Genomic DNA, 19588 nt, shown 5'->3' with positions numbered 1-19588 from the left:
CTTTGGACTGGCTGCACGGAAACATGTCGTGTTTGGTGTCAAACACCTTGAAATCATACCCCCGCACCAATTTCTGATGTGGGAATATGATCCCACCCTTCTAGAGGGAAAGACATGACAGCACCGGTATACCCGATACCAACTTAACAGAGCCCTGGCATCACAAAATGGATGCTGCAGCCACAGACACGGATCTGGCCTCCTGCTGCTGACCGAAACTCCAGCATGGGAGGCCTGGACAATAGGTTTCCTGTCACAGGGAGGTGTAACCACCTCCCAGACAGGCTGATGTGGTTTGGGGCTGCGTGGGAGGACTCTCAGAGTGCTTTAAAGTCCTGCACTGGGGGCACATTTGGTGTCCCTGTGCATAGTCCAGCTCAAACCGGTTTAGGGGCCTCCAGCCCCTGCTCTGGCATGAAACTGGACAAAGGAAATGGGTGAGCCACCCCTCTTTCCAAACCCTCCTAAAGGTGGGTCCCTAGAGTTAGTCCAACTCCTTTATTAGGTATAAGTAAGGAACCCCTGGCAACAGGAATTTAGATATCCCTGGACAAAACTCTGCAGCTGAATCCTGGAACTTTGACGCTCTACTCAAGACTAGAGGACTGAAGAAATCTCCCTTGCGGTCAAGGAGTGACTCCCCTGCTTGGCAGGCATCAACAAAGCATTTTGCCGGTCTGCATCTCTGAAGCTCCCGATGGACTCTGAAGTAGCTGCACCCCAGGAAGAGGATTCCCAGACCTCTCAGAGGCCGACCCGAGTACCCAGCAAAGCTGAGACCCGCAGCCCTCGTGAGTAATGTTGAACCGGAACTCCTGGTCACCGTGCACATTTGCAAGTGCATTGACTTCCCGACGTCTCTCGAAGTCGTGCTTTGGGTTATTTGCAGCCCAAGCTCTGAGCATCATATGCACCAAAGATTGTGGGCCTACATTCCTCGAGTGTTCTGTGAGCCCGCTTCTTGCATTTCTGCTCGAGGCTCCTTCGTGATCCCTGGTCCGTCAACTGGTGGGTCCCTGTGAAGGCAACTCTGATTTTCCTTGGGCTTCTCTGATTGCTCCAGACATGCCCTGACTCTCCACCATGTGGTGAGTCTCTCAGACCTTGCTGGTCTGCACCGAAGCATTTCTTCTCTTTCTGCGTGGATTGCTGTTGCCAAGGCTTGTTGTGTCCAATCCGGGCACCGACACTGCAGAACTCGACATCCTTCATCGGACAGCTCAAATTCAGCTCCTGGTTGTCCTTGACACCTCCTGGTCCTCGTGGCTGAAGAGTCAAGCTTCCCCTTCTTCACCTGAAATTCCCCGACATCGGTGGGCATTCACCTATCGTCCCCCTGGTCACTGGCTAGTGACCCAGACTCTCTCCCCTCTGCTTTCAGGTTCTTTTTGACTTCGATCCAGGCTTGGATCTCTTCAGACACTTCGCATCTTCCCGGCAGCAGCACTTCTTCGCTGGCTCCCATTGAAAACGACGAGCCGACCATTTGACACCTTTGCACCCGGCTTCCCTGGGTGAGGTAACTTGAGTACTCCGGTGCTCCCATGGGTGGTGACCCTAGAACTTCCTATGCCCAAAAGGGTTTGGTCCTAGCTCATCTCTAAGTGTCCCTAATGTCTAAAAATCTAACCGCGACTTTCCCTATAGAAGCTAACGGGAGCTCACAGCTGTGTTCTCACACTGCACACGGCCCCCGTGGGTCCCCTGTGTCACTACCTTGGGTGGTTCCTTGGGGTCCCAGTGATTCTACAGGCTCTAGACCTTGTGTCTAGTTAAGTCGTGGTTCTTATACCACTATTTTAGTATATGGATTGGCTCGCCCCTAGGTCCTAAAGTGTATGTGTGCTATTTTACTGTAATATTTGAAGTGTAACTTATGTGTTTTGACCTCTAGCCTCATAAAGAGACTAGCAGGGTGTGTTTAGTAATAAATGCATATATTTTATATATATACCTGGTGTGGTTGCCTTTCATTTAGCCATTCAAGAGATTATAGACTGGTAAAACAAGCTGCTTTACATTCCTTCAAAACTTAGCCTGAAGGCTGCTCTCCATAGCTACCACTAGGATAGCTTTCAATAAAGGTTGTCTTTAACCTATCATCAATAAGGGATTGTTTGGACTGGTGCAAGGTGCCCACTATCACTAGTGGACAGCACATACCAGGCCAACTTCTCACACATCAGTGGATGCATGCATCTTGGAGTGGATGTCTGAATGTGTCTGGCCGTGGTTGCATCGGTCTGAAAGTGAGTATCTGAGTCTCTGACTGAGTCTCTGACTGGGTCTTTGAGTGGGTGAGTCAGTGTCTGAGTGGGTCTGAATGTGGGTGTCTAACTGTGAATGAGTCTGTCAGAGGGTGCATCAGTGTCTGAGTAGGTTTGTCACAAGGTGTCTTGGTGAACCCGGGTCCCAAGATGGCTGCCAACAATTCCTGGTTGAATTGTTGGTCAGTCAATTAGAGCAGTACATTTCCAAGCACATGCTCGTCTTTTTTCGTGAAGACTTCATGAACAGAGATATCACTATAATTTTAAACTTACATTTCTCAACAACTACTGAATGTATTTCACCAAATAAGCAGGAGGCACTTCCTTGAACCAACATCTACCTTCCTGCCAAATTTGGTGTATGTTCGTTCAGCAGTTTGGGCCGTAGCTGTGGCTAAAGGGTATGGGAATTACCATTACAAACGCACCCAAGCCCCAAATTCTCGGTCCACACTAAATGGACCACCCCAAAACTTTCTATGACAACCAGAACCTACCTTGATACTTTTGGGGGAAAATGTCATGAAGATTGCTATGCCAAAGTTATAGGCAAGTCAAAAATGCTTTTCCTATGGAAACTAGGTCCTAACTATAACCATTGCTGGAGACCCCCAGTAGGTTATATATATGGGACTGATGTTGTGGTTTATGTAGTAACTTGCCCTTGTGACAAATGGTCCATTAGGTCCACCACCATCACAGTCAAGAAACATATCCTGGAACATTGAGGGCTATAACTAACGGAGACTTCAGCTATAGCACAGCCAAACATTTCCATGAAGTACACAATTGGACTGGACCCTAGGCAAATATTTTGGCCTAGCTACAGTAGTCAAACATCCAAGAAGAGGCATCCGCCTCCAAGCATTGCGCAGGTTGGAGTCACAAATCATACTACAGACTGGCAGTATGCTTCCTATGGGTTTAAATAATGACAAAAAAATGCATTCACATTTGTAAACTATTTTTTATCCTTCCTTAGCCCGACTCCATGAGTTTCTGGAGCTTTTAACATTTCAGCTTTTTTAACAATTCCCTTTTTTCTTAATTTATCCCTCCTGTTTGACAGTATAACCCATGTCTCATGAGCAAGGCCCGCCAGACAATGTTGAAGGCCTTTGAAAAACTATGTACGATGACCAGAGGTCTTTTGGATAAACGAGGAATCAGTTATGAAAGTCTATAATTAATTTGGTGGTGATGTCTGATTATTGTACAGTATACTTTAACAGTCAAGATTTCACGTGCCCTTTTTCTAATGCCTTTATTGTATTTCTAAGAAAGCAAGTCTGATGCAGTAGATCTAATCAAAGAGTAGCCACATTAGCAAGTTAAGGGCACCGGAGATTTGAGGATGTTCTGTGCAACAGCCACCTCTTCTTTTCAGCGTTAATGATGGTAAAAGGCTGTCTGGCCAGCTCTAACATATGTCTGTGTCTTATCTTGGAACTCTGAAATGTTGTACTGTATGCGAATGAAGGACCAGATGTCATACCGATACTCCACCCTTCTCCAACAGCCACATTAATCCATGTCCAAATGTGTCCAACTGATGCATCATGGATGGGTTGATTTAGTACAGCCTAACTATTTAATGACCTAATGGGTACTACTCCTTACAATTGATCTACTGACATTTTCCATAGCTTGGTTTATATATTATCATATATGAAATAAGATGAGCTGTCAGCAATATGTATGGGTCTTTTGCCTCAACCCTGATGGGGTCATGGGTTTTCAAAGTTGATCGTTAACCCGGTTATGTTCTTGAACTTGTATTATTATGTCTGTATTTATAAAGTGCTAAGGGCTTCCTTTCACTTTTTCATTTTCAGCTACTTGTACACCCATACCTAAATTCTGTGAATGGGTTTAATGTGCATGTACCGTCTGTTTGCATATTACGTTTCTCTTCATTTAGTTTTTACGTTTTATGCAGTCATTTTTCCAATTGCTGTTGTTTTTATATTGCATCGTGTCTGAGGCTATCACTATTTGTAAATCCAGAACTCTGTGTATGCTCATGTGACCAAGACCTCGCAGAGGTCGAGTTTGCTTTGCCAGGTTAGGTTCGACCTCGACATCCGGTACCTGCTGTGTGATAGTGCGCGCTGAATTGGGACTGTTTGTTGATGAATATATATATATATATATATATATATATATATATATATATATATATATATTCCAGCGTCGCTTCCACCAGAGCTGCCGAACAGGGGGTGGAAACCTGTTTTGTTACACAACAACTACAAAAAGAGAGGTGCACTCACGAGGTATTTGAAAGAGGCTTTTAATGTTCGCATACACGTTTCAGCATTCGCCTTCATCAGTGCGTTAAAAGCCATGATTTTCGACACAGCGAGAGACTTTTTAAATAGATGCGTGGCCTGATTGGTTGGATTTCGGCCAATGGGAGGACTGCTATCCCCGTGGTATTATGCCGTTTCTTATTGTACTTTAGGTATTATTAAACCATTTTCGACCAATGCCAGATTCTTATGAACAATGTCCCGGTTTGTACCACTGAGGTCCTACCACATAGTTCCTTTACAGGGTTGTTATCACTACCGCTGCGTAACGTCACCTCTCGCCTGCCGCTGGATCTTTAGTATCGGCTTACTGCGGGTGTCCGTCGTATGGCGAGGCACTCCTGGCTTTGAATAAGTCACGACCTTGTTGATCGGCAGGGCCTTGTAGCGGCGATTCTGGCAGCCCAATTAAATTCCAGCGTCGCTTCCACCAGAGCTGCCGAACACGCGGCGGGTGCATCCAGGTATACAGGGGGTGGAAACCTGTTTTGTTACACAACAACTACAAAAAGGGAGGTGCACTCACGAGGTATTTGAAAGAGGCTTTTAATGTTCGCATACGCGTTTCAGCATTCGCCTTCATCAGTGCGTTAGAAGTCATGATTTTCGACACAGCGAGAGACTTTTTAAATAGATGCGTGACCTATATTACCTACTGGCGGTCGCCAGTAGGTAGTTATAGTTAGGACCGTGTTTCCATAGGAAATCTCAAAATTCTATTTTGAATAACTTTGGCGCAGGTTGACGAATCCTCACGAAATTTTCAATATATATATGTACATATATATAAAAAAAAAAAAAATCCACAAGTACCGGTCCAACGATATATATATAGATATATATAGATAGTTATAGTTAGGACCTATTTTCCATGGGAAATCCGCAACATTCTATTGGGAATATCTTTGGCACCGATTGACAAATCTTCGCGAAATTCTCCAAACTTTTGGCCAGCTCCGCTCCGCTCTTACCCTGAAAGTTTTGCAGTGATCCGTGAAGCAGGGGCCGAGAAAAAAGGGGGGTCCCAAAACGCGTTTTCCCCATGCAATTTCCCATAGGATCTGTTGTCGCAGCTACAGCCCGAACCGCTGAACGGAATGACACCAAATTTGGCAAAGAGGTAGGCCTCAGTTCGGACTCGTGCCTTTTGCATATTTGGTGTGAATCTGTTCAGTAGTTCCTGAGAAAATTAGGGTAAAAAAGTTAGTGATATCTATGGCCGCGGAGGATCCGCGGATCGTACCCGCACCGTAAGCGCACCCTCCCCGAACAGAGCGCGCACCCTCCCGATCACACGCTGAATGCTAATTGGCTGTCAAGTGTCTCTCTACATTCGAAACCAGGAACTGTTGGCGGCCATTTTCTGCCTCGGTAGAAGCGAGGCTGAAGATGGAAGGGGAATAAGTGTGTAAAAGATATAAAGGGAACAGAGTGGAAATACTCTGACCCTCTAGATCTGCTTAGGGGGTCCCCAGAAGGACCCCCTGTGGCACCCCCTTTTTTTTTTTTTTTTTAAAAAGAGGCAAAATGCGCGCACGGTGCACGCATCCTATCGCGTTGGATGCACGGATTCTCTCACGGTGGGTGCGCAGATCCAAGGCAACGACAAGAAATCATTGGTTGTATAACAACTTTCTACACTGAAAGGTAGGGTGTATATTTTTGTTTTTTAAAGGTATGATTGTTATTGGTTAACAAAAACAGATTGTAAGGAACATTATATATGATAAGCTGATATGTTGAAAAGTCAAGCACACTTCCTGCCTTGTGTAGGAACATTGTGTGCTGAACTTGTGACCTGTGAGCTCAGTGCAGTGTTCCATGAGCTGTTTCTATGGTAACAGGCAGAAGGCAGATTGGGGGAAGGGTTGAAATGTATTTCAGTTGGAAAGGGTTGAAATGTTTAACCAATAGAAATGTGTGTTTGCTTTTGAGTTTATGTGCGAAGGATTGTGATTTGATCTTTACATGTATATGTGTGGAAAATGAAAGGGAAACTTTTTCATTCTTTGCTTTTGCTGAGAGGTGCACAGTGCAGAGATTCTGTAAAAGAAAATATGGTGAGTGATTGATATACTCCTTAATCTACAAAAGAACTTGAAAGATGAGTTATTTAATTGTGAGGGGATGTATGTAGACTATTTTGATTTTAATCAGACTAATGTATTTTTCCTGCTAAAGTGTAGGGAGTACTTTTTTTCTCTACAATGTGTGTGCATGTAGAAACCATTCTGTGATAGGCATTTGTGTTTTTCGTGTGTTTGTAGACAGATAACTGTGCAGTTTTTATATTTTGGTAGAATTAGAAACCAGTCATTCTTTATGAATTTGTGAAATGAGTTATGTTATGTTTCTATACTAAAATGTAGTACTACTTCTAGATGAAGAAATGTGTTTTGATATAGTGCAAGGGATAGTGTTGTTTGTCTAGAATCACACAGTGAGTCTGTGTGCATTTGGGAACCACTGTGAGAGAAGCATTTGGTAACATCGTGTAATTGCTGACAGATAACTGTTTTAAAACCAGTCAGGTTGTCAAGTTTTAGTAGCATTAGAAGACAGTTATGGCTTATGCTTTCATTAAATGAGTGAGGCATTGAGAGTAAATTGCAGTCGTGAAATATGTAGATTGTGTGCAGTTCCCTTACCACTTGCACTGTAGTGAATGAGTTTTGGTAAGCTCATAGGGATAGTGGTGCTTGTCTAGAATCACACTGTGAGTTAGTGTGTATTTGGGATCAGCGTGAGAGAATCATTTGGTAACATCATGTATTTGCTGACAGATAACTGTTTTAAAATCTGTTGTGTTGTGAAGTTTTAGTAGCATTAGAATCCAGTCTTTGCTTATATGTTGATTAAATGAGTCATGCTTTAAAACTGATGTGCTGTACTTAAATATGTAGGGCCCGATTCACAGAACTAACTTAAGACAAAATCCTAAACTTACTACTTTTGGTATTCACAGAAGTTAGGATTTTGTCTTAAGTTTGTCTTAAGACAAACTTAAGACAGACTTAAGACAGACTTAAGACAGACTTAAGACAAACTTAAGACAAACTTAAGACAGACTTAAGACAGACTTAAGACAGACTTAAGACAGACTTAAGTTAGGATTTTGTCTTAAGTTTGTCTTAAGTCTGTCTTAAGTCTGTCTTAAGTTTGTCTTAAGTCTGTCTTAAGTCAGTCTTAAGTTTGTCTTAAGTTTGTCTTAAGTCTGTCTTAAGTCTCTCTTAAGTTTGTCTTAAGACAAACTTAAGACAAAATCCTAACTTCTGTGAATACCAAAAGTAGTAAGTTTAGGATTTTGTCTTAAGTTAATTCTGTGAATCGGCCCCGTAGATTGTGTGCAGTCCCCTTACCCCTTCCACAGTAGTGAATGAGTTTTGGTAAAGTCCTAGGATAGTGTTCATTGTGTAAAATCACACTGTGAGTCTGTGTGAATTTGGGTAAGGATTGTGAGAGAAGCATTTGGTAACATCGTGTATTTACTGACAGATAACTGTTTTAAAACCTGTCATGTTGTCAAGTTTTAGTAGCATTAGAAGCTAGTCTTTGCTTATGCATTGATTAAATTAGTCAGGCATTGACATTAAAGTGTAGTTGTGAAATATGTAGATTGTGTGCAGTTCCTTTACCACTTCCACTGTAGTGAATGAGTTTTGGTAAACTCCTAGGGATAGTGTTGTTTGTCTAGAATCACACTGTGAGTCTGTGTGCATTTGGGAACCACTGTGAGAGAAGTGTTTGGTAACATCGTGTGTTTGCTGACAGATAAGTGTTGTAAATCATGTCATGTTGTGAAGTTTTAGTAGCATTAGAAGAAAGTTATGGCTTATGCTTTCATTATATGAGTCAGGCATTGACAGTAAATTGCAGTTGTGAAATATGTAGATTGTGTGCAGTTCCCTTACCACTTGCACTGTAGTGAAGGAGTTTTGGTAAACTCATAGGCATAGTGGTGCTTGTCTAGAATCACACTGTGAGTTAGTGTGTATTAGGGATCACTGTGAGAGAAGCATTTGGTAACATCATGTATTTGCTGACAGATAACTGTTTTAAAGCCTGTCATGTTGTGAAGTTTTAGTAGGATTAGAATCCAGTCTTTGCTTATGCGTTGATTAAATGAGTCATGCTTTGACACTGATGTGGTGTACTTAAATATGTAGATTGTGTGCAGTACCATTAACTCTTCCAGAGTAGTGAATGAGTTTTGGTAAACTCCTAGGATAGTGTTGCTTGTCTAAAATCACACTGTGAGTCTGTGTGCATTTGGGTAAGGATTGTGAGAGAAGCATTTGGTAACATCGTGTATTTGCTGACATATACCTGTTTTAAAACCGGTCATGTTGTGAAGTTTTAATAGCATTAGAAGCCAGTCTTTGCTTATGCAGTCCTGAAATATGAAGATTGTGTGCAGTTCGCTTACCACTTCCACAGTAGTGAATGATTTTTGGTAAACTCCTAGGTATAGTGGTTGTTGTCTAGAATTACACTGTGAGTCTGTGTGCATTTGAGAACCACCGTGAGAGAAGCATTTGGTAACATCATGTATTTGCTAACAGATAACTAATTTAAAACCTCTCATGTTGTCAAGTTTTAGTAGCATTAGAAGCTAGTCTTTGCTTATGCATTGATAAAATGAGTCAGGGTTTGACACTAAGGTGCAGTACCATGTACTATTCTGTTCACTGTGGCAGAACTGAACATTTAAAAGTTTTACCTAAGAACTGTCCTAGAAGTAGTCTGATTATTTAGTTGGTTTCTAAGTACCAAATAGACTGCTTCAAATGTCTATGCAGTATGCATGTAGTGTTCTAACATACTGTCTTTTACACCTTCAATTCCCTAGTCAGTATCCATACACTTCCAGGAAACATCTTGTCACTTCCTTTGCAGTCCTCTAGAGACCCATTCAACAGCATGTACTAATCCATTCACTGTGCCAAAACCCAAACACTTTATAAATTTACCAAGACACTCTCTTTCCAGTACTCTTATGATTCAGTCACTGCCTAAGTATTCATGCACTGAGCCAGGTCTTGGCACATGGACCTCTTCAAACCCCTATCCACTATGCATGCAGTCTTCTAAGCACCTACACACTTGTCTTTCACACCTTCAATTCCCCAGTCAGTATCCGTTCACTTCCAGCAAACACCCTGTCACTCCATTTGCCCTCCTCTAGTGACCCATTCAGCATCATGTACTAATCCATTCACTGCGCCAACCCCTAATAAATTCACCCAGGCACTTTCCTTGCAGTACTCTAATCATTCAGTCAGTACCCAAGTACTCATCCAGTGACCCAGGCCTTAGTATATGGACTGCTTCAAACCCTTATCCACTATGCATGCAGTTCTCTAACCACCTACAGAATTGTCTTTCTCACCTTCAATTCCCTAGTCAGTATCCATACACTTCCAGGAAATACCCTGTCACTCCCTTTGCAGTCCTCTAGTGACCCATTCAGCACCATGTACTAATCCATTCACTGTGCTAAAACCCAAACACTTATAAATTCACCAAGATACTATCTTTGCAGTACTCTAATCATTCAGTCAGTGCCTAAGTATTCATACACTGAGCCAGGCCTTAGCACATGGACTGCTTCAAACCCCTATGCACTATGCATGCAGTCTTCTAACCACCCAGACACTTGTCTTTCACACTTTCAATTTCCTAGTCAGTATACATACAGTCCAGCACTTGTGACCGCCTTTGCACTCCTCTAGTGACCCATTCAGTACCAAGTACTAATCCATTCCCTGTGCGAAAAGCCTAGCGCTTATAAATTCACCTAGGCACTCTCCTTGCTGTACTCTAATCATTCAGTCAGTACCCAAGTAGTCATGCAGTGAGCCAGGCCTTAGCACATGGACTGCTTTAAATGCCTATGCAGTATGGATGCAGTCCTCTAATCACCTACACAGTTGTGTTTCACACCTTCAATTCCCTAGTTAGTATTCATACTCTTCTAGCAAACACCCTGTCACTCACCCAGTGTGTCTCCTTATAGTACTGTAATCATTTAGTCAGTTAGCATGTAGTCTTTTAGTGAGGTAGGCTTTAGGGCATGAACTGCTTCAAAGTAATATGCACTATGCATGTAGTGTTTTAACGATCGTCACACTTGTGGTTCAGGGCTATAGTTTCTTAGTCAGTTTTTATATAAGATGTGTTTGTACAGTAATGGAATAGTATACATTTGAAAGTTATTAATATACATTTATTTGTGATTCTTTTTTACAGATACAGAACAGGAGTGTTTCTCACCTGTTTGCACTCTTCTTGTGCAAGATTGTTTGGATGAAGGGTTCTTATGTGTTTCATCATACTTGCTGTGCCGCACGAGTATTTTTTGTTAGGATCCCCTCGTAACAGAACTCTTTGGCAAATCTTGCGAATGAAGAAGGTGGCATTGGTCTTTGTTTGCCCCTTGGAAAAAGTTAAAAATTTCTTCACCACTGAAGAAAAACATTGTGGGCGTGGTGCCTTCTGCAAAAAATTTTCCTCAGATTCGGTAAACTTTTTAAAGCGGCAACATTTACAGTTTTTGTAAGATAAACTTATAAAATTTTGTTAGCTGTATACATTTTATATATCTGTTATTTTTTTTCTTGTGGTATTTTGTTGAGAATACCATGTTGTTTTTTTTTTAACAATCTTTCTCATTTTCCAGGTCTGTCGTCGACATCCGTAGTTCCCACAGGAGTGTTCCGCTTTGTTGTTTTGTATTATTGTTGTTACATTTTGTTTATTAGTTTATTGTTTATATTTATGTTAATAAAAAAATAAAGTTTGAAAATAGTTTATCGTTTATATATTTATTATTATAAAAAATAAAGTTTGAAAAAAAATTAACAATGTTTTTGGTTGTTTTCTTAACTGCTGTGTGACTCTTTCTTGTTCTTATTACTGTTATTTGATGGAGTCCACCATGGTGTTAAATTTTGGGGCACTTATCGCTGGAATACTGGTGATATCTGCAGTTTGCACCAACTTCTGAATAGTGTGTTAGATTTATCTCAACTTTACTTTCGTTAAAGTGCTGATAATGAAATGGAGAGTAACCGTTCCCGTGCAAAAAGACACGAGGCGCACCTTTGCGATTTATTCTAAATACTAAAATCCTGTATTGTATTGCACTGAGGTATTGGCTGCACTTACAGTATACACACAAAATCTATTAAGAAATCTCATTGTATTTATATTGATTGGGAATAGTGCGTCAGGTGCTGGATCTTGACGAGATACACTGCTCAGTTCGTATATTGTTGTTCACACGAAAAAAATCACATCACAACTTTCACACCAATTGCAATGTGATACAAATTCCGGCGATAAGACATGTTAGCACCAGGGATTTTACACCTGCTTTCTGCTGGTGTTAAGCAGGACAACTACCTGCACCATGAAAGGGAACACAGCCAAGAGCCACACCAGAACACCCACAGCTGCCATAGAGTCAATGAGCTTGATACAGGGATACCCATGAGGGCCAGAAGACTCATCTCAACAACTTCAGGACCGCCAATGCCCCCCAAACCCACATCTTATTAAGTGTGTCCCTGTGGTCATTGTCTTAGCATGATAGGCACGAGCCTTGCAACATCACAGTGTGCTGTCACCTCAGCGTTGGCAGTGAGCCTGGATGTGTAGCTACGTACGCATCCTCCTGCATGCACAACTGGCGTGTGCTGGTCTGTCGTTCACAGGTCAGTGCAGGGGTGTGCCTATCCGGCAAGGGGAACGGGGTGTCTCGGACATGTCCGTGTACAGGAAGTGCGGTAAGTGTGTCTCTGTGTTCTGGTGTGGCCTGTAACAAGAGCCGCAGCAGTCGATGTTGCAAAGTGGCATGCACCACCTCCAAACGGCACTGTGATGTTGTAGTTGGTGTAGCAGGACATGCGCAAATAGGCATTACAATGGCGTGCCGTACGAGTGCACGAGATACAACAGCTCACCATACAAAAGTGTGGGGGCTTGTGGGAGGGAGGAGCAGCCGTTTGGCAACATAACACACAGTGAACTCGACCATGTGCCACATGCTGGGCATCTCATCCGTGATGACCACGGTCGCAGACATCCCACAACACCAACGACTGGCCTTTGTACACATCCTGTATGAATGCAGCGTGGTTTTCACTTCTATGCTCGTTCAGTGGTGTGATGTTGGCAGGTTGTGTGACTTGTGCTCCTTGTTGGTGTGTTTCATTTTGGCCATTGATAGTCTATATGTGTGTTGTACTTAATTGTGCATGTGTGCCATTCTGCCCATCTCCCCCCTCCCCTCACTCCCTGTTTCTTCCTTTTCCTAGTGCTGTTGTGTCTATAATTTTGTTGCTGCACACATAAATACATGTAAAGAATAAATTAGAATAGTTCCTTGATTCTTTTAGGTTTCAAAACTTCTCTATTGGTTTCTTTTTAATTTTCCATATGAACCGTTTTTTTTAATATTCAATAACACATAGAAGTCAGAAGTGCAACGTATTCTATCAACACACTTTCTACAACATTCTACAATACGTGCAGGTTAAAAGTTCATCAATTTTTTAAAACTTTACGATATTTTTTTGTAACATTTTCTTGAACATTTAACGACACGTGCAGGTTAAAAGTTGATGACTGTTTTAAGTTCGAACAGTGCCTTCCAAATGCAAGTAGCAGGTGTGGTTGAGCTGAGCAAATTTTATCCTATGATATGTACTCCACGTTGAAACTGTTTTTTCTTAACCAATCACAAAGATGCTTTTCCACAAAACTAATGTGCACCCTACTTTTAAAAAAGAATGCTTTTCATGATATCTTCAGAGATAAGTTATAGATAGGAATTAGCATTTAAAAAACCTTTGAAATTCACTGAAAAAACCATAGGTTTCATGCATGTTATAGTTAGGAATTGGCATTTAAAAACCCTTTGAAATTCACTGAAAAAACCATAGGTTTCAGGGGCGTTAAAATTAGGAATTGGCATTTAAAAAACCTTAGAAATTCACAGAAAAAACCATAGGTTTCAGGGGTGTTATAGTTAGCTGGACATTTCCCTCGTACAAAACCCTAGAAATTCCCCTGTGATAGTTAGTTCAGCTAACTATAACTCGCGCCCCCGCAATGCACTGCTGATGACGTCACATATTACATCACTCATGACATGGTCAGTGACATCAATGATAACTTCACTGATGACATCTCAAATGACAACACTGCTGACATCACTGATGACATCATCCATTGAGTATGTGTTTCTGAACAGTTTTATTATGTTTAATATATATAGGGAAAGGCCTGTTGAAAAATAAGTGGGTGTACAAGTGTGTGAATGGATGATTTTCTAGGTGTGTAACTGAGTCTATAAGTGAGTTATTAAATGTATCTTACTGCAGACTAGTGACTAAACTGTGTGAATGTCTGTATGTGTTTGTGTGTTGGTGTATAAGTGGCTGCATGGTTTTGTGAATAGCTATATGAGTGTCTATATGGGTTATTGATTGGTTGTCTGAGTATCTGTATGGGTGCCTGAGTGTTTGTGTGGGTAGGGTGTGTGTGACTCTGTGACTAGATGTGTGAGTGGGTGATTCAGTGGGTGCATGTTTTTAAGAGTGCATCTGTGATGGACTGTATGGTTGGGTGAGTGTATGTATGGGTGTGTTAGTGATTGAATGTATATCTCAGTTGTACATGTGTCAGTAAATACATATGTGAAACGCAGTGTATATGTGTGTAAGACACATATACACTATCTATATGTGAGAGTGTGTGATTTTGGGAGTGGCTGTATGCGCCATAGTGCAAGGATATCTGTGTCATGTGCTGTTTGTTTTTCTGCAGGAAGACACAGAATTTGTTAGTATTTTTATGAGTAAGTGAACTTGAGTGTTTTTAACTGTATAGGTGAGTAAATTTTACTGTGATTAATTATTTGCATGACTGACTAGATGTGTCAGTACCTCAATGGATGATTGGCGGTGTGTGAGTGTCTATATAGGTGTATAAATGCACAGAGTGACTGTAAGTACGAGTGACTGTACAGGTGAGTGAGTGGAGATGTATGTAGACTTAAAAGTCAATGAGTGGGTGAGTAGTTATTGGTATTGTAGTATCTATGGTTGTCAAAATGGCCGTCTGAAATTTTGAGTCGGTGTATCAAAGGTTATATGAGGGTGTGAGAAGATGCACTAATTTTTCACATGGATGACGTCATCAGTGATGTCATCAGTGATGTCATTTGAGATGTCATCAGTGATGTCACTGACCATGTCATGAGTGATGCAATGTGTGACGTCATCAGCAGTGCATTGTGGGGGCGCGAGTTATAGTTAGCTGAACTAACTACAACAGGGGAATTTCTAGGGTTTTGTACGAGGGAAATGTCCAGCTAACTATAACACCCCTGAAACCTATGTTTTTTTCAGTGAATATATATATATATATATATATATATATATATATATATATACATATATATATATATATACATATATACATTACCTACTGGCGGTCGCCAGTAGGTAGTTATAGTTAGGACCACGTTTCCATAGGAAACCTCAACATTCTATTTTGAATAACTTTGGCGCCGGTTGACGAATCCTCGCGAATTTCTCAAAATAGGTGGGGCGCTACGCTCCGCTCCTACACTGAAAGTCTCGGGGGGATCCGTCAAGCGGGGGCTGAGATAAAAGGGGGATCCCAAAACGCGTTTTTCCCATGCATTTTTCCATAGGACCTTTAGAACGAGCTACAGCCCGAACGGCTGAACAGAATTACTCAAAATTTGGCAGAGAGGTAGTCCCTAGGTCAAGGAAGTGCCTTTTGTAGGTTTGGTGTAAATCTGTTCAGTAGATTCTGAGAAAATAGCCTTTAAATCAATATATATATCTGAGCCCGCTTACGGTACGCTTACCGTACGCTTACGGTAAGCGTACGGTGGCGTGCGCGAGCGCGATTCTGATTGGCTCTTTGATCTTAGTAAACATTCGAATCGGTCGAAACCAGGAAGCGGCGGCCGCCATTTTGTGTATTTCACTCTGAAAAAAAAGAGTGAAAACAAGGAAAGGGGGCAATGAGGAGAGTTACAGACCCCCTAACATTTGTAAGGGGGTCAAAGAAGGACAGAAAAGTACAAAAAAAACATTTATTGATTTTAAAAAAAATCACGGGGTACGCGTACGGTAAGCTTACGGTAAGCGTACGGTAGAAAAAAAAAAGAAAAAAAAATGAAAATCAGATTTAAGTGTTTAGATATTAGGGGGCTCTAAAAAGAGCCGTTGTGTTTATGAAATGATTTTTTAGTGGTACCTACAAGTAAGTACCGATGCAGAGTCTAAGGTTCAAGAGGAAGACTCTGTTCCCTTCATCATTGAAGTGCACACCATCTCCTCTATAAATGTCTTGCATGTCATAACGCAAGTTGTTGTGGTAAATGGCACCCATACCATAGTCACGGAGGAAAGTGGGTGGGCGTAAAGTGGGCGCGCGGTGCGCGAAGCGCACCGCGTTCTCACTGTGCGCGCACGGTGCGCGAAGCGCACCGTGCGCGCACGGAACGAACTGCGTTAAGTGGGCGCGCACGCCACGAATGGCGTAAAGTAACTTAGCATTTAAAAAACCGTACAAATTCACTGAAAAAACCATAGGTTTCACACACGTTATAGTTAGGAATTAGCATTTAAAAAACCTTGCAAATTCACTGAAAAAACCATAGGTTTCACACATGTTATAGTTAGCGGAAATTTTACTGATAAAAAACCAATGAAATTCCCCCGTTATAGTTAGTGCAGGCAACTATAACTCACGCGACCGCAATCTTCTGCTGATGACATATGTGTCTTTATGAAAAAAAAATATTTGTAATATATGTATAGCTAAAAATGTATGGAAGAAGACATGGGCAAATAAGTGTCTAAATACAGTATTAGCATCAGCAGAGGATTGCGGTCGCGTGAGTTATAGTTGCCTGCACTAACTATAACGGGGGAATTTCATTGGTTTTTTATCAGTAAAATTTCCGCTAACTATAACATGTGTGAAACCTATGGTTTTTTCAGAGAATTTGCAAGGTTTTTTAAATGCTAATTCCTAACTATAACGTGTGTGAAACCTATGGTTTTTTCAGTGAATTATATATATATATAGAGAGAGAGAGAAAGAGAGAGAGAGAGAGATATGTAGTTATGTATTAGTCAGGAAAGCACTCTTCTTCCATGAAAGAAAAAGGCCTAAGGTCAAGAACTAACATTTTTGCCAGCTCCTCATTGAAAAAATGGACTCTCTCATGGATTCAATGCAGCAACCCCTCTGCAAACATAGCATTGACAGTAGGTTGTTGTAATTGTTTTCTTTGCGATACCTCCTTTAGTGGCCTGCGAGAAGCTGGTGGTAGGCTGTTTGGGTTCTTTAGGGTGATTGTATCCCTCTGTCCCTTGAGCCATTCTAATGTGCTTTGGGTGATGACTGCAGCTTATTAGCGAAAGCCATGGGGCTGAATCGCATGATGCTGGCATTCTCTTCTTTTTACCTGGCATCACTTCCTTCTGTTAGATGAACATCCCTCCCTCTCTCACCACCAACACCTATCTTTTTGAGTTGCTATATACCCAAAAGTGCTTGTTGAATTTTCAGATGGGTCAGTGAGTTAGATGCACAAACCCCTCGGATACCATAATGTCTACTCAGCTTACCACTGCAAGCTGTTTATTTGCAAATTGAGCGTTCTGCGATGTGCTCCCCATGTGACCTGAGTGTATAAATGTCTCAAAGTAGAGAGGAGAGCTTTCTCTTGCAGATAAAAACTATTTATCCAAATTTTGTATGGGACTATACATGGGACTGCTCTTTACCCACTAGCTAACCAACAAGCTGACAAAAATGCCTCAACCACAAACAGCCCAAGACAATATCAATTACCCCTCCAAAATACTTTTAAAAGTTAGAAAAAAACTAAAGCACGACATCGATCATTTCATACATGAAAAAACTCATAAACAATGCTGAGCAGGCACATGAGGAAGAAGATAGCTGAGAACAAAGGAGCATATCTGACTACATGGACCTGGACTCCAGTTGTCACTATCATCCTAACCACCAACAGGCACATAGCGACTGAAAATAACCTACAATTTGCATTTAAAAGAAGGCTATTTACAAGCCCCTCATTTTGTTTTTTTAAACCTATAGCACAGAAGCAGGGAAAATGTGAAAATATAAAAAAATACACCCAAGACCTACTGTAGGACATAGTAGGCCCCAATCAGTAAATCAACAACACAGTAAAATGATTAAGAAATATGTGCAAAATAAAATAAATGTGAGGAAGAAAATACATTTATTAATCCTGGCCTTTAAAATGTGCAAACATTATTCCTTAACAACTTAATCCCACAAGGGTCCCTACACCTAACTGCAGGCAATCCAATAAACAAACAAAAAGAGAAATGGCTTAAAAAGGAGCAAAAAATCCAGCGCCAGCCCTCTGTCAAACCAATCCCAGGGCCTGTACTCTGATTACAAGTACATGGAATTTATGCATAATTACAATTGGTACTGACAACCTACCGATAAATCCCTAGTGTATGTTAGGGCATTTAGGTTTATAGGCCCACTAGATTCAATGCACTTAAGTGTGCACTACTGTGATGCTTACTGTCCCGCCTTGCCGGCGGCTTTTAAAATAAAGCTATAAGCAAATTCGACTTAGGAATTGAAGGTACTTCCAAAGTCTCAAAATACCTAAGTGCCCCAGGAGTAGAGTGCCTTGTAACAATGAGCAGGGACATTATAACATATATTTTATATCCCTTTGGTCAGCTGTACCCGCCTGATTGACACCCACGAAATGTAAATAAATATGGGAGTGTTGCCCAGCAACTCAGATCCCTGCCTGAAACAACAAGGAGAAGAAGGAATGCTCTGCTGGAAGCCTGATCTGCACCCAAAGGATAGCACTCTGAAGGACTGCACCTGCTTCACAAGGATTAAGGAGTGGACTCCCTGAAAGCAACAGGTTAACACATCTCCGTCTGCATCATCTCCACCAAGAAGGACACATCAGGTGTGCGTCCAGTGGACTTTTAAGGATTTGGCCAGGTGCATTGTGGGAAATATAGTCCCAACATCCCAATAACCATCTCAGAGCTTCTAGACCCTTGGATTGGTGTTAGACACTTTGAACACACAAAAAGAACTTCTGGAAGAAGTTCCAGAAATTTGGAGCAACTTTGGTAAAAAACTCCACAGGTGGACCGGCCTGTTGGCGAGAGTCAAGCCGTCAACGTCAAACTGCAACCCAGTCTGGATTTCAGGTTGGTTCCACTGAAAGCTACATAGCTCCAGCTGTCGATGAGACTTCCAGGAGTTGACTAGGACCTAGTGCTGAGCCAAGCTGACAAAGTTGACGAGGATCCAGCCTGAGGAAGTGCCTTGCTCAACAACAAGAGTAAAAAGCTCTGAAAAAGTTTCTCAGTGTGATGGTAACATTTTGACCAAGGCCTCCCCTTACTGTATCCAACCATGACTCTATTGCAGTCAGTCTCAAACTTTGACTTTGTCCCAGGTCAATCAATCAATCAATCAATTTAACTTTATTCGATTCATAGAAAGAATCATAAAAGTTTGCAGTTCAATACAAGTTTAAAAAGAGAAAGTTATTCAAATCATTAAAAACCGATTTAATTAAATCCTTCTGGTAATCACGGACCTCAAAAACCTTGCCACTACCACACAAGTAAACAAATCCGGAAGCAGCTGTAAAAATATATAGGCCGGTATACATTGTCTGAAGTTTAAGGATTTCAATAAAGGCTTGATAAAAATAGTCCTTAAATCAGAATAAAATTTACAAAAAATCAATACATGAATGGTTGATTGTCTGGTGATCTGGTCGCAAGGACAACATATTAATTGACGAGACCAATTGTTTCTATTAGGGAAACTAGTCAAGCGATAAAAAATATCCAGTCTAAAGCGTGTCAAAACAAATCTATGTTGGGCATTTAAAACCCCGATTAA

This window comes from Triturus cristatus, chromosome 7 (genome assembly GCF_964204655.1).
Source record: "Triturus cristatus chromosome 7, aTriCri1.1, whole genome shotgun sequence".
Lineage (NCBI taxonomy): Eukaryota > Metazoa > Chordata > Amphibia > Caudata > Salamandridae > Triturus > Triturus cristatus.
The sequence above is the reverse complement of the archived record's forward strand: the minus strand, read 5'-3'. Positions refer to the sequence as shown.